The 16,733-nt window shown below is 42.2% G+C and overlaps 1 long non-coding RNA gene across 1 annotated transcript; it reads left to right on the forward strand.

The window, feature by feature from the left end:
- Positions 1-221: 221 nt before the first annotated feature.
- On the forward strand, positions 222-6,228 carry LOC138267800 (uncharacterized). Its single transcript, XR_011199868.1, has 4 exons — positions 222-680; positions 1,544-1,722; positions 4,283-4,428; positions 5,294-6,228. It is a non-coding gene; the product is annotated as an uncharacterized lncRNA (long non-coding RNA).
- Positions 6,229-16,733: the final 10,505 nt, after the last annotated feature.

Below are 16,733 nucleotides of genomic sequence, written 5' to 3' on the forward strand. Positions count from 1 at the left end.
GGACCACCAGGAACCGCTGCCCTGCATGAAAATGTGACACAGGCTCCCGTGCATGTGAAGAGGTGTTACAGGAAGTACCAGAGGTAAGAGTCACCTGTGAGGTGGGGTAAGCCATTTGAGTCTTTGTCCCCTGAGGATAGGAAGCATGTATGGTTCACTGATGGTTCAGCAAAGATGGTGGGCCAAGAGACATTGGAAGGCACTGTCATATAATCCTGTAACCAAGAAGCTGCTTTCCACTACGGGAGACGGGAGTCTATATGCAGAATTATACACTGCATATCAAGCTCTAAAACAAGAATTACATGGGAAATGTCACATTTATACAGATTTATGGTCTACTGCCAATGGGCTAGATACCTGGCTCCCCCATGTGGCATGCACATAACTGGCAAATACATTCTAAGGAGGTGTGGTACAAAGAAGTGTGGCAAGAAATTAGAGAAATGCTAGAGCAAAGTACTGTCCGTGTATATCATGTAGATGCCCACTGCCCCACAGACACACTAGAAAAATTGTTTAATTTCTTTGCAGACAGCAAAGCCCAAATCTCAGAAGCAGAAGTGGCGAAAGGATTCTGACTTATTGGGGATGGCTAAGTGGACTCGCCCAAAAATGTGGACACCTGGGAGAGAAGGTTCCACTTCAGGTCCAGAGTGACAATTGGTCACATTTTAAAGGTAAGTTGGTGCAAGATTAATGTTCACTACACAATATAGAGTGGATTTATCATACTCCATACTACCCACAAGCTGCAGGATTTATTGAGAGAATGAATGGCTTGCTGAAAGCCCAGTTGCACAAGTTGGATAATAGTACGTTGAGAAATTGCAGAGAGCATTTGAACGAAACTCTGCATATTTTGAATAATAGACCTTTAACAAATGCAGAGACCCCTTTAATGCGAATGTTGACCCCAGCGTTACAGATATAACCTTATGTAGCAATGAATACAATTATGTATTGGGAGATAAAACAGGAGCTTTAGCTCCGTACCGAGCAACACCAGAACCTGCAGGTCTTTATTTGTGTGCTTTGAACATGTACAGACTGAAACCAAGAGACATGATGCTCATTGAAACATGTGTTTGGGTACAAATTCCCTCAGAGCATTTCAGATTGATAGCTCCTTGATCTGGGATGGCACTCAAGGGTATTCAGGTCTTGGAGGAGTAATCAATTCAGACTACCAAGGTGAAATTAAAATGATTTTGTTAAACAGTGGAGATGCTGATTTGATAATACAACCTGGAGACCGAATTGCTCAGATTGTCATCATTCCAGTGTATGGAGGAATAGTTAAAAATGGGACTGACCAGCCCTTCTTACAGTATGTGGGTAGAGAGGCGTTGGCTCAAATGTCAGAAATCCCAGTGCTAAAGTGTGGGTAGAATCCCCAAATTGTCCTCTTGAACCAGCGAAAATCCTAGCAAAGGGCAAGGACAATATTCTGTTAGTCATAAAACCAGGACAAGAACATTGGGAATATGTACCAGCTGATAAATGTTATTTTTGAGAATGATCGTACATGTCTCTTTTGCAGATTATACTACAAGGTGTCTTTGTGGTAGCTGTACTGAGTGGAGCGTGTTTGGACGGATCCAAGTGGGGGGGACTGAAAGCCCCCAGCTCCGAAGTAATCGACCAACGGCACCGATTGACACCCTTGATGCACCAGTCTGAGAAAGTTTGGATTTATTTAGCCCAGACTCTGTTGAACAGGTCAGACTTCTGCATGACGAATATGAAAAGCACCGCTGATGTCATTTGCGCATGCTTAATTGCTATCTCCACTCCCAGAAGTGTTCGGTTATAAATATTCAATAGCACCAGTGCTGATAGAGCAGTGGAAGAAAGTGATGTGCTGACTCATTTTACCCCCTACGAATATTGCCTGTTTTGCCAAGAAGCAACAGAGTAAAAATGGGACATCCTGACACAGGTGATCACAAACAATGTTCTTGCTGGTTATGTCTGCTACAACTTAACATGCAACACTTATAAAATCAGTAAGTGTGCTCGAATGTGCTTTGAAGAAACAAAGGGGTCTTCTCCTGCAATCTTATGGAAAGAACACGTACTATGTCAACGAAGAAGGAACAAAATGTGTAAAAATGTAAATAATGGTGTGTCTGCTGCTAGTCACATTAAACATGTCATACTTACGTTCCTGCAAATATAACTGGAGGACTGTGTGCTTTCATGCAGCTAGGACTCATGGTGTTTCCATTTCACTTCGTATTACATACTCGAAACACAAGGGAAACCGTATAATTAAGCGAAGACTGTGACTCTGAAGTTCAACCATTATCTAGATCAGAATATGTAAGCTTAGGCCTTTCTGTGGTGGGAGTTCCTTGATTATCTGTTTATAATACTAGAGTTATTAACTAACTAGCATGTTTGATGGTTAAGAATATCAATAATAAATCTATTGCTTTGGCAGAGCTATTACTAGATATACGAGGCACTAGAAAAGCTGCTCTGCAAAACAGGGCAGCTATTGATTAATTGCTTTTGAAGCATGACCATGGCTGCTCAGAATTTGAAGGAATGTGGTGTTTTAACCTGACAGATCATTCTAAATCTATCCAGTCTCGCATTGAAGCCTTGCACGAATTGGTGAAGGGAGTGAAGCAAGATGTAGACAAAGAGTGATGGGACTGGATTTTTGAGTGGCTCCCAGATTTTGGTCAGCTTTGTTCTATTTTAGGTGGAATCCTCAGTAATTTGTTTTATGATAATGCTGTGTTGCTGTATAAAATGCATACCCAACCTAATGACTATGTTTAGACCAAAAAGGGTTACTTTCAGACCAGTATGTTACGGGAGTCACTGGTCAAAGGGTGGAGCGTAATACTATGTGTATTTAACCACCAACTCCATCTCGACCACTGACTCCATTTTGTGCACTGTTTCAGATGCCGACCTGGCAGCGCAGGGTTTTTCCACACAACATGTTTTTGCTTTTCTCACCAGAATAGGGACATACTGTGTTGGAACATATTATGGAGGATGTGAACAAGATAAAAGGGTTCCAGGCTGGGAATGTTTTCATCAGCAAAAGGTACAGCTCTGTCTCTGGATTGCGCACTGGGGCCTGGCCAGTTCTTTTGTGCGTTTTCGACACAGACCAAGTACAGCCAGCGCTTGATTTCATAACAGATGGGAGGGTGTTCTAGACTGCTCTCCTAGCTTGTTTACAGTATAAAAGACGGGGGTACTTGGCGCTAAAACAGAAACTCACCTGCGGAGCGGACGCGCTGCCAGGGAGAATTTTGATCCCATGTGTGGTCTTCTGCCTTGGTCGTCAGAGGGTTCCCTGATCATGATGGCTAAGATGACATATTTACCCCTCATAGTGATGCATTTTGACTTGATTTTTTAGCAAATATATATAAAGTAATGTGTGTGTGTGTGTGTATGTATGTGTGTGTGTGTATATATATATATATATATATATATATATATATATATATATATATATATACACACACACACACACATTCACTGTTGATGCATTGCACATCTGTCTGTGATTGCTTAACTGCTATAATTCTTCTTGTGTATACATGTTTTGCTTCATTTAAGTCTAGTGGACACTCGGCAAATGACAATAGGGCATTGTGTGATTGTGAGACCCGAGATCCTGATAATGCAGTGGGTGAGGGGTTCACCTAAAACTCACCCACTAGGACATGCACAGGAGGCAATTGTCATTACGTGGAAATGGTACTTACAAGACGGGGCCCGAGTGGGACCACCAGGAACTGCTGCCCTGCATGAAAATGTGACACAGGCTCCCGTGCATGTGAAGAGGTGTTACAGGAAGTACCAGAGGTAAGAGTCACCTGTGAGGTGGGGTAAGCCATTTGAGTCCTTGTCCCCTGAGGATAGGAAGCATGTATGGTTCACTGATGGTTCAGCAAAGATGGTGAGCCAAGAGACATTGGAAGACACTGTCATATAATCCTGTAACCAAGAAGCTGCTTTCCACTACGGGAGACGGGAGTCTATATGCAGAATTATACACTGCATATCAAGCTCTAAAACAAGAATTACATGGGAAATGTCACATTTATACAGATTTATGGTCTACTGCCAATGGGCTAGATACCTGGCTTCCCCATGTGGCATGCACATAACTGGCAAATACATTCTAAGGAGGTGTGGTGCAAAGAAGTGTGGCAAGAAATTAGAGAAATGCTAGAGCAAAGTACTGTCAATGTAGATGCCCACTGTCCCACAGACTCACTAGAAAAACTGTTTCATTTCTTTGCAGACAGCAAAGCCAAAATCTCATAAGCAGAAGTGGCGAAAGGATTCTGACTTATTTGGGATGGCTAAGTGGACTCACCCAAAAATGTGGACACCTGGGAGAGACGATTCCACTTCAGGTCCAGAGTGACAATTGGTCACATTTTAAAGGTAAGTTGGTGCAAGATTACTGTTCACTACACAATATAGAGTGGATTTATCATATTGCATACTACCCAGAAGCTGCAGGATTTATTGAGAGAATGAATGGCTTGCTGAAAACCCAGTTGCGCAAGTTGGATAATAGTACGTTGAGAAATTGCATAGAGCATTTGAACGAAACTGTTCAAATTTTGAATAATAGACCTTTAACAAATGCAGAGACACCTTTTAATGCGAATGTTGACCCCAGCGTTACAGATATAACCTTATGTAGCAATGAATACAATTATGTATTGGGAGATAAAACAGAGGCTTTAGCTCCGTACCGAGCAACACCAGAACCTGTAGGTCTTGATTTGTATGCTTTGAACATGTACAGACCCGAAACCAAGAGACATGATGCTCATTGAAACATGTGTTTGGGTACAAATTCCCTCAGAGCATTTCATATTGGTTGCTCCTTGATCTGGGATGGCACTCAAGGGTATTCAGGTCTTGGAGGAGTGATCAATACAGACTACCAAGGTGAAATTTAAATGATTTTGTTGAACAGTGGAGACGCTGATTTGATAATACAACCTGGAGACCGAATTGCTCAGATAGTCATCATTCCAGTGAATGGAGGAATAGTTAAAAATTGGACTGCCCAGCCCTTCTTACAGTATGTGGGTAGAGAGGCTTTGGCTCAACTGTCAAAAATCCCAGTGCTAAAGTGTGGGTAGAATCCCCAAATTGTCCTCTTGAACCAGCGGAAATCCTAGCAAAGGGCAAGGACAATATTCTGTTAGTCATAAAACCAGGACAAGAAAATTGGGAATATGTACCAGCTGATAAATGTTATTTGTGAGAATGATCGTACTTGTCTCTTTTGCAGATTATACTACAAGGTGTCTTTGTGGTAGCTGTACTGAGTGGAGCGTGTTTGGACGGATCCAAGTGGGGGGACCGAAAGCCCCCAGCTTAGAAGTAATCGACCAACGGCACTGATTGACACCCTTGCTGCACCAGTCTGAGAAAGTTTGGATTTATTTAGCCCAGACTCTGTTGAACAGGTCAGACTTCTGCATGACGAATATGAAAAGCACCGCTGATGTCATTTGCGCATGCTTAGTTGCTATCTCCACTCCCAGAAGTGTTCGGTTATAAATGTTCAGTAGCACCAGTGCTGATGGAGCAGTGAAAGAAAGTGATGTGCTGACTCATTTTACCCCCTACGAATATTGCCTGTTTTGTCAAGAAGCAAGGGAGTAAACATGGGAGATCCTGACACAGGTGATCACATACAATGTTCTAGTTGGGTATGTCTGCTACAACTTAACATTCAACACTTACAAAATCAGTAAGTGTGCTCGAATGTGCTTTGAAGAAACAAAGGGGTCTTCTCCTGCAATCTTATGGAAAGAACACGTACTATGTCAACGAAGAAGGAATAAAATGTGTAAAAATGTAAATAATAGCGTGTCTTGCAAAAATATAGTGTCTGCTGCTAGTCACATTAAACATGTCGTACTTACATTCCTGCAAATATAACTGGAGGACCGTGTGCTTTCATGCAGCTAGGACTCATGGTGTTTCCATTTCACTCCGTATTACATACTCGAAACACAAGGTAAACCGTATAATTAAGCGAAGACTGTGACTCTGAAGTTCAACTCTTATCTATATCAGAATATGTAAGCTTAGGCCTTTCCGTGGTGGGAGTTCCATGATTATCTGTTTATAATACTAGAGTTATTAACTAACTAGCATGTTTGATGGTTAAGAATATCATTAATAAATCTATTGCTTTGGCAGAGCTACTCCTAGATATATGAGGCACTCGAAAAGCTGCTCTGCAAAACAGGGCAGTTATTGACTACTTGCTTGTGAAGCATGACCATGGCTGCTCAGAATTTGAAGGAATGTGTTGTTTTAACCTGTCAGATCATTCTAAATCTATCCAGTCTCAGATTGAAGCCTTGCACTAATTGGTGAAGGGAGTGAAGCAAGATGTAGTGGTTGGACTGGATGTTTGAGTGGCTCCCAGATTTTGGTCAGCTTTGTTCTATTTTAGGTGGAATCCTTAGTAATTTGTTTTATGATAATGCTATGTTGCTGTATACAATGCATACCCAACCTAATAACTATGCTTAGACCAAAAAGGGTTACTTTCAGATAAATATGTTATGGGAGTCACTGGTGAAAGGGTGGAGACTAATGCTATGTGCATTCAACCACCAACTCCATCTTGATTGACCACTGACTCCATTTGTGCACTGTTTCAGATGCCGACTTGGCAGCACAGGGTTTTTCCACACACAACGTTTTTTTGCTTTTCTCACCAGAATAGGGACATACTGTGTTGGAACATGTTATGGAGGATGTGGACAAGATAAGAGGGTACCAGGCTGGGAATGTCTTCATCAGCAAAAGGTACAGCTCTGTCTCTGGAATGCGCACTGGGGCCTGGCCAGTTCTTTTGCGCATTTTCGACACAGACCAAGTACAGCCAGCGCTTGATTTCATAACAGATGGGAGGGTGTTCTAGAATGCTCTCCTAGCTTGTTTACAGTATAAAAGACGGGGGTACTTGGCGCTAAGACAGAAACTCACCTGTGGAGCGGACGCGCTGCCAGGGAGAATTTTGATCCCATGTGTGGTCTTCTGCCTTGGTCGTCAGAGGGTTCCCTGATCGTGCTGGCCAAGATGACAGATTTACCCCTCATGGTGATGCATTTTGACTTTATTTTTTAGCAAATATATATAAAGTAATGTGTGTATGTGTGTGTATATATATATATATATATATATATATATACACACACACATTCACTGTTGATGCATTGCACATCTGTCTGTGATTGCTTAACTGCTATGATTCTTCTTGTGTTTACGTGTTTTGCTTCATTTAAGTCTAGTGGACGCTCAACAAATGACAATAGGGCATTGTGTGATTGTGAGACCCGAGATCCTGATAATGCAGTGGGTGAGGGGTTCACCTAAAACTCACCCAATAGGACATGCACAGGAGGCAATTGTCATTACATGGAAATGGTTCTTACAAGACAGGACCCGAGTGGGACCACCAGGAACCGCTGCCCTGCATGAAAAGGTGACACAGGCCCCCATGCATGTGAAGCGGTGTTACAGGAAGTACCAGAGGTAAGAGTCACCTGTGAGGTGGGGTAAGCCATTTGAGTCCTTGTCCCCTGAGGATAGGAAGCATGTATGGTTCACTGATGGTTCAGCAAAGATGGTGAGCCAAGAGACATTGGAAGGCACTGTCATATAATCCTGTAACCAAGAAGCTGCTTTCCACTACGGGAGAAGGGGGTCTATATGCAGAACTATACGCTGCATATCAAGCTCCAAAACAAGAATTACATGGGAAATGTCACATTTATACAGATTTATGGTCTACTGCCAATGGGCTAGATACCTGGCTCCCCATGTGACATGCACATAACTGCCAAATAAATTCTAAGGAGGTGTGGTACAAAGAAGTGTGGCAAGAAATTAGAGAAATGCTAGAGCAAAGTACTGTCAATGTATATCATGTAGATGCCCACTGTCCCACAGACTCACTAGAAAAATGGTTTAATTTCTTTGCAGACAGCAAAGCCAAAATCTCGGAAGCAGAAGTGGCGAAAGGATTCTGACTTACTGGGGATGGCTAAGTGGACTCACCCAAAAATGTGGACACCTGGGAGAGAAGGCCACTAACACACACAACAGACATCTGTTTGAAGAAAGTTGCCAGGGCAGATATGGCAGATTGATTACATTAGGCCACTACCGAATAGTTGCAGGTGTCAATACATGGTGGTGGATACCCATTCTGACTATTGAATTCAATTTCCAGGTAAACGTGCTGCTCAGTTTAATACCATCAAAACGTTAGACTGGATAATGTTGAATTATGGTGTTCCACTTCAGGTCCAGAGTGACAATTGGTCACATTTTAAAGGTAAGTTGGTGCAAGATTACTGTTCACTACACAATGTAGAGTGGAATTATCATATTCCATACTACCCACAAGCTGCAGGATTTATTGAGAGAATGAATGGGTTGCTGAAAGCCCAGTTGCGCAAGTTGGATAATAGTACATTGAGAAATTGCAGAGAGCATTTGAACGAAACTCTGCATATTTTGAATAATAGACCTTTAAGAAATGCAGAGACTCCTTTAATGCGAATATTGACCCAAGCTTTACAGATACAACCTCATGTAGCAATGAATGCTATAAAGTATTCGGAGACTAAAACAGGAGATTTAGCTCCGTACCGAACAACACTAGAACCTGCAGGTCTTGATTTGTATGCTTTGAACATGTTCAGACTGAAACCAAGAGACATGATGCTCATTGAAACATGTGTTTGGGTCCAAATTCCCCCAGAGCATTGCATATTGGTTGCTCCTCGATCTGGGATGGCACTCAAGGGTATTCAGGTCTTGGAGGAGTGATCAATACAGACTACCAAGGCGAAATTAAAGTGATTTTGTTGGACAGTGGAGACGCTGGTTTGATAATCCAAACTGGAGACCGAATTGCTGATTGTCATCATTCCAGTGTATGGAGTAACAGTTAAAAATTGGACTTCCCAGCCCTTCTTACAGTATGTGGGTAGAGATGCTTTGGCTCAACTGACAAAAATCCCAGTGCTAAAGTGTGGGTAGAATCCCCAAATTGTTTTCTTGAACCAGTGGCAATCCTAGCAAAGGGCAAGGACAATATTCTGTTAGTCATAAAACCAGGACAAGAAAATTGGGAATATGTACCAGCTGATAAATGTTATTTGTGAGAAGGATCATATTTGTCTCTTTTCCAGATCATACTACGAGGTGTCTTTGTGGTAGCTGTACTGAGTGGAGCGTGTTTGGACGGTTCCAATTGGAGTTACCGAAAGCCCCCAGCTCTGAAGTAATTGACCAACGGCACCGATTGACACCCTAGCTGCCCCAGTCCTAGAAAGTCTGGATTTATTTAGCCCAGACCCTGTTGAACAGGTCAGACTTCTGCATGACAAATATGAAAAGCACTGCGGATGTCATTTGCACATGCTTAGTCGCTATCTCCACTCCCACAAGTGTTCGGTTATAAAAATTCAGTAGCACCAGTGCTGATGGAGCAGTGGAAGAAAGTGATGTGCTGACTCATTTTACCCTCTACAAATATTGCCTGTTTTGCCAAGAAGCAACAGAGTAAAAATGGGACATCCTGACACAGGTGATCACGTACAATGTTCTTGCTGGTTATGTCTGCTACAACTTAACATGCAACACTTACAAAATCAGTAAATGTGCTCAGATGTGCCTTGAAGAAACAACAGGGTCTTCTCCTGCAATCTTATGGAAATAACACGTACTATGTCAACGAAGAAGGAATACAATGTGTAAAAATGTAAATAATAGCGTGTTTTGCAAGAATATAGTGTCTGCTGCTAGTCACATTAAACATGTCGTACTTACATTCCTGCAAATATAACTGGAGGACCGTGTGCTTTCACGCAGCTAGGACTCATGATGTTTCCATTTCACATCGTATGACATACTCGAAACACAAGGGAAACCGTATAATTAAGCGAAGACTGTGACTCTGAAGTTCAACTATTATTTAGATCAGAATATGTAAGCTTAGGCCTTACTGCGGTAGGAGTTCCATGATTATCTGTTTATAATACTAGAGTTATTAACTAACTAGCATGTTTGATGGTTAAGAATATCAATAATAAATCTATTGCTTTGGCAGAGCTATTACTAGATATACGAGGCACTAGAAAAGCTGCTTTGCAAAACAGGGCAGTTATTGACTAATTGCTTTTGAAGCATGACCATGGCTTCTCTGAATTTAAAGGAATGTGTTGTTTTGACCTGCCGGATCATTCTAAATCTATCCAGTCTCACATTGAAGCCGTGCACTAATTGGTGAAGGGAGTGGAGCAAGATGTAGACGAAGGGTGGTGGGACTGGATTTTTGAGTGGCTCCCAGATTTTGGTCAGCTTTGTTCTATTTTAGGTGGAATCCTTAGTAATTTGTTTTATAATAATGCTATGTTTCTGTATAAAATGCATACCTAACCTAATGACTATGTTTAGACCAAAAAGGGTTACTTTCAGATCAATATGTTATGGGAGTCCCTGGTCAAAGGGTGGAGCGTAATACTATGTGCATTCAACCACCAACTCCATCTCGACCATTGACTCCATTTTGTGCACTGTTTCAGATGCCGACTTGGCAGCGCAGGGTTTTTCCACACAGAACGTGTTTTTGCTTTTCTCACCAGAATAGGGACATACTGTGTTGAACATATTATGGAGGATGTGGACAAGATAAGAGGGTACCAGGCTGGGAATGTTTTCATCTGCGAAAGGTACAGCTCTGTTTCTGGAATGCGCACTGGGGCCTGGCCAGTTCTTTTGCGCGTTTTCGACACAGACCAGGTACAGCCAGCTCTTGATTTTGTAATGGAGGGGAGGGTGTTCAAGAATGCTCTCCTAGGTTTTTTAAGGTATAAAAGACTGGGGACTTGGCACTAAGACAGAAACCCACCTGTGGAGTGGACGCACTGCCTGGGAGAATTTTGATCCCATGTGTGGTCTTCTGCCTTGGCTGTCAGAGGGTTCCCTGCTTGTGCTGGCTAGGATGACAGATATACCCCTCATGGTGATGCATTTTAACTTTTGATTATTTGGCATTCATATATACATATACATTCACTGTTGATGCATTGCACCGCTGTCTGTGATTGCTTAACTGCTATGATTCTACTTCTGTATGCACATGTTTTACTTCATTCAAATCTAGTGGACTCTCAGCAAATGACAATAGGGCATAATGTGATTCTGAGGCCCGCGATCCTGATAATGCAGTGGGTGACGAGTTAACCCTAAACTCACCGAACAGGAGATGCACAGGAAACAAGTGTCATTAAGTGGAAATGGTACATACAAGACAGGGCCCGAGTGGAACCAGCAGGAACTGCTGCCATGCAGGAAAAGGTAGCACAGTACCCCGTGCAGGATGAAGAGGTGTTACGGGAAGTACCAGAGGTAAGAGACATCCGTATGGTGGGGTGAGCCATTTGAGTCCTTGTTCCCTGAGGATAGGAAGCATGTATGGTTCACTGATGGTTCAGCAAAGTATGTGGGGGGGCCAAGAGACAGTGGAAGGCAGTGTTTTATAATCCTGTAACCAAGAAGCTGATTTCCACTACGGGAGAAGGTAGTCAGTATGCAGAATTATATGATGTATATCATGCTCTAACACAAGAAATACATGGAAAATGTCACATTTATACAGATTTGTGGTCTACAGCCAATGGACTAGCTACCTGGCTCCCCACATGGCATGCACATAACTGGCAAATACATTCTAAGGAGATGTGGTGCAAAGAATTGTGGCAAGAAATGTGGGAAATGCTAGAGCAAAGTGCCATCACGGTATATCATGTGCATGGTCCCACAGACTCATTAGCAAAATGGTTTGATTTCTTTGCGGACGGCAAAGCCAAAATCTCAGTGGCAGAAGTGACAACACAGGATTCAGACTTATTGGGGATGGCTAAGTGGGCTCACCAAAAAATGTGGATACCTGGGAGAGAAGGCCACTAACAGGTAGGCAGGGATTAGAGGGATGCACATTCCACTAGATGTGATCAAAACAGTTATCATTCAATGTCCTATTTGTTAACACATGGAACAGAGATCTGATTAAGGAATGTTGCCAGGGCAGATATGGGAGAGTGATTACATTAGGCCACTACCGAATAGTTGCAGGCGTCCATACAACTGCATGGTGGTGGATACTTATTCTGGCTATCTGATTGTGTTTCCATGTAAATGTGCTACTCACTTTAATACCATCAAAACATTAGACTTGTTAATGTTGTATCATGGTGTTCGACTTCAGCTCCAGAGTGACAATTGGTCACATTTTAAAGGTAAGTTGTTAAAGATTACTGTTCACAACACTATATAGAGTGGATTTATCATATTCCATACTTCCCACAAGCTGCAGGATTGTTTGAAAGAACGAATGGTTTGCTGAAAGCCCAGTTACGCAGGTTGGATCATAGTACGGTGAGAAATTGGATACATCATTTAAATGAAGCTCTTCATATTTCTAATAATAGACCTTTAATTGATGCGAATGTTGACCCCAGATTTACAGCTACAAACTCATGTAGCACTGCACACTTTTATGTAGAGGGAGACTAAAACATGACCTTTAGCTCCATACCGAGCAACACCAGAACCTGCAGGTCTTGATTTGCATGCTCTGACCGTGTACAGACTGAAACCAAGAGACATGATACTCATTGAAACATGTGTGGGATACAAATTCTCCCAGAGCATTTTGGATTAGTTGCTCTTCTATCTGGGTGTTTCCATTTCACTCCGTATTACATACTCGAAACACAAGGGAAACAGTTCAATTAAGCGAAGACTGTGACTCCGTAGTTCGACCATTATTTGGATCAGAATATGTAAGCTTAGGTCTTTCTATTGTAGGAGTTCCAGGGTTAGCTGTTGATAATACTAGATTTATTAACAAACTAGCATGTTTGATGGTTAAGATTATCAGTAATTCATCGCTTTGGCAGAGCTATTACTAGATATACGAGGCAGTAGAAAAGCTACTTTGCAAAACAGGGCAGCTATTGATTACTTGCTTTTGAAGCATGACCATGGCTGCTCAGAATTTGAAGGAATGTGTTGTTTTAACCTGCCAGATCATATCATCTATGCAGTCTCACATTGAAGCCTTACACAAATTGGTGAAGAAAGTGAAGCAAGATGTAGACAAAGAGTGATGGGACTGGCTTTTTGAGTGGCTCACAGATTTTGGTCAGCTTCGTTCTATTTTAGGTGGGATCCTTATAGTAATTTGTATTATAATAATGCTATGTGCTGTATACAATGCATACCTAACCTAATGATTATGTTTATACAAAAAGGGTTACTTTCAGATCAGTATGTTATGAGAGTCACTGGTCAAAGGGTGGAGTGTAATGCTATGTGCATTCAACCACCAACTGCATCTTGACCATTGACTCCATGTTGTGCACTGTTTCAGAGTCCGCCGCAGCAGCGCAGGGCTTTTCCACACACAGCTTGTTTTTCACAAAGAACATGTTTTTGCTTTTCTCATAAGAAGGGTACAGCTCTGTCTCTGGAATGCGCACTGGGGCCTGGCCAGCTCTTTTGCGTATTTTGGACACAGACCAACTACAGCCAGTGCTTGATTTCATAATAGAGGGGAGGGTGTTCTAGAATGCTCTCCTACATTGTTTAAGGTATAAAAGACAGGGGAACTTGGTGCTGAGACAGAAACCCACCTGTGGAGCGGACGCGCTGCCCGGGAGAATTTTGATCCCATGTGGGGTTTCCTGCCTTGGCCATCAGAGGGTGCCCCGGTCGTGCTGGCTAGTATGACAGATTTACCCCTCATGGTGATGCATTTTAACTTGTTATTATTTAGCGAGTATATATGTGTGTGTGTGTGTGTGTGTGTGTATATATATATATATATATATATATATATATATATATATATATATACATACATTCATTCACTGTTGATGCATTGTAAATCCGTCTTTCATTGCTTCACTGATTTGTTTCTTATTGTATATTCACATGTTTTACTTCATTTAAGTTTAACTGCTTTTTTTTCATATATTTGTGTGCTTTTTTTATATCCGGGAAGTACCTTAATAAATTCATTACTCAGACTAAGAGTGCTGCATTCTTTGCATTTGTTTCCTCTTAGTTTAAGCATGCACCTCGCACAGGGTAAATGCTGGCCTTGCACCTGCTGAATGTTGGGTCACCTGCTTGCTTTACGATGCATAGTCCAGTGGCTCACCTGAGGGAGATGTCACTTCCAGGGGCACCTTTCGTAGAGTCTCACATTTTCCTTGAGCCTGTATCAGTTCAGCACATGGGCTGCTTGAATGCAAGAAGCATCCTGCTCTGGTGTCCACTATGGGTCAGGCTGGACTGTTGATCACCCTTGCAGTCCTCTTCTGCGGTTAGTAGGACTAAGAATCTACTGACAATCCAACCGCATGGGATCTCAAGCTCCAGTGAAGCAAGGTACATTCTAAGCACCAATAGCAGTCCATTTCTTCAATATAAGTCAGCAGCACAGATCTTTTCCACAGTCCTAGGGATTTTGGTCCATACATCTTAAAGGAAGACAGTGGTAGTTTCTGTCCCTGGTCCAGTCCTTCCCCATGTTCTTGGAGATCCAGTGAGTCAAAACATGACCACTGGATATGCATTGCCTACTCGCTTTTAAACCATCTTATGGAAAGGTGAAATTTCCAAATGTTCAATCAAATACATTGGGGGAATCAGTCCTTACAGAGTGCATTTATCTTTCAGGTAGCCACTTTTCCAGAGGATCCATTTGATGGTGAAACCACCACCTTGCCACTTGCGTATTCCATGTAGACAGATTCATAACACAGATCTCAGGATTGAGGGCTGATAATTTCCCCTTTGGCCAGGGTCCCCTGCTAAAGTCTATGAGTTGGGGTTATTGGCTTCATGGTCACATCTTGATTTGCTGGTTCAGGGTCCTTGCTGGCATTGTCTATGAAAAGTCAGTCAGTGCACTCAGGTTTACAGTATGTTCCTAAGTTCTGGGTTGGCCGGGGAAGGGGGGAGGGTTAAAAGGAGCAGCACAGAAAACCATAGCCAAGAAGGGGATCCATCATAAATTATTTGGATTTGTATACATACAAGGGTACTCTGACCTAGTATTCTACCTCACATGTGCCCAAATATTCACATGCAGCATATCATTCTGTTGATTGTTTCAGCTGCAGCCATAGCAGAAAACATAATTATAATATTTGTGCTAAAAAAATAAGCTATAGACATTTAACATTCAGGTGACTAAAATATACTAAAAAGATGATAAATACACATATTAGCATCTATGGGGAAAATCTTACTAAAAACTTGCATTATACAGAAAAATGTTAGGGTGAGGACCCCATGAATGTGCTACAGTTGTGGGAGACGGATGTCAGGGAAGAGTTGACTGATGCAGAATGGAAGATGATCAGAGGGCTGGTGAAGGAAGTGTTTATAACAAGAGTTTCTAGGTACCACATAGAGCCCTAGCATGCCCTAGATGTGGGTCTCATGAGGCCACATGTGAACACCGATTGCCAATGATCACTAACATCTGAATTACTGGTACTATTAAATATCGATTATCATGCATCATACATCATCCCACAGATGTGAAAAGCATAGGTTTGCTGTGCTGGGATTGTTACTAGCCAAGAGGCTTGCAGTGATGATATAAATCAAACCAAGGTGACCGACTGTAGAATTCTGAGGGCCAGACTTGGTAGTGTGGCCCCTAGCATAGGATCATGGGAATGTGAGAAATCTGAAGGGGAGAAAGGTCAATAGACGGTACCTTTTAGTGGTCCACAATGATACAATAGTTAGTAGTGGAGGAAACGTTTATGATGGGTTAAGTTGGGTGCCTGAGGGTGAGAGTGTACAGGCACTGGAACCCTACCTGGCATCCTTATGACCAATCATGTTAGCACTGCTTCCACTCTGGATGAGTGCAATATGAAGGGAAGAGTAGAGAGATTTGGGGGCTCGACTTGAACTTCTGTTCTGACTCTATACACAAGTCATGATAAATTAGCCATAATTGTGATCGCTGAGATGAATACTGCGATTGTAATGTTTTCTTTTTTTCTTTTCTACAAAACTACCATAAAAATACAAGTTAAAAAAAAAATAATCTTGCATAACACTTCGGCCCAGATTTAGGAAGCTGTCACTCAACGCAGCAACCAAAGCTGTTGCGCTGCGTTGCGTGACAGGGAAAGAGATGGATAGCGATATGTCTACAGAGATGTTACTGGCCTGCTCTCTTCCTCGCACCGGCGCACAATCAGCCTGCCTAGCGCCACGCACGCACCTTTGCACCGTAGTGCAGGGGTGTCTGCTTGAGTCTAGCACAGGTTTTGTACTGGAAGAGCACCCTTTCAGTATAAAATACTATACTAAGAATAATTTTAAAACTTTTCCCACTTTGTATGTGTGTTGTACAGTGCAGTACAAGTGCAAAAGGAGAAGAATGATGAGAAATGAAAGCATTTCACCTTCATAATGCCTGCTTCAAAGTGGCATCCTTTTTCAGTGCAAAACCTCGTCACGATTGATCTCAGATAGGGCTTTGTGTCAGAAACCATGGGTGGTTGCACGGGAACTCCCATGTACCCCCCCCCAAGGAATACGCCCTGATGCAGAGGCACACTGATCTGCATCACTTTTAGGCAACTTTCCACAGCAAA

Source organism: Pleurodeles waltl, chromosome 12 (assembly GCF_031143425.1).
Source record: "Pleurodeles waltl isolate 20211129_DDA chromosome 12, aPleWal1.hap1.20221129, whole genome shotgun sequence".
In the NCBI taxonomy this organism is placed as follows: domain Eukaryota; kingdom Metazoa; phylum Chordata; class Amphibia; order Caudata; family Salamandridae; genus Pleurodeles; species Pleurodeles waltl.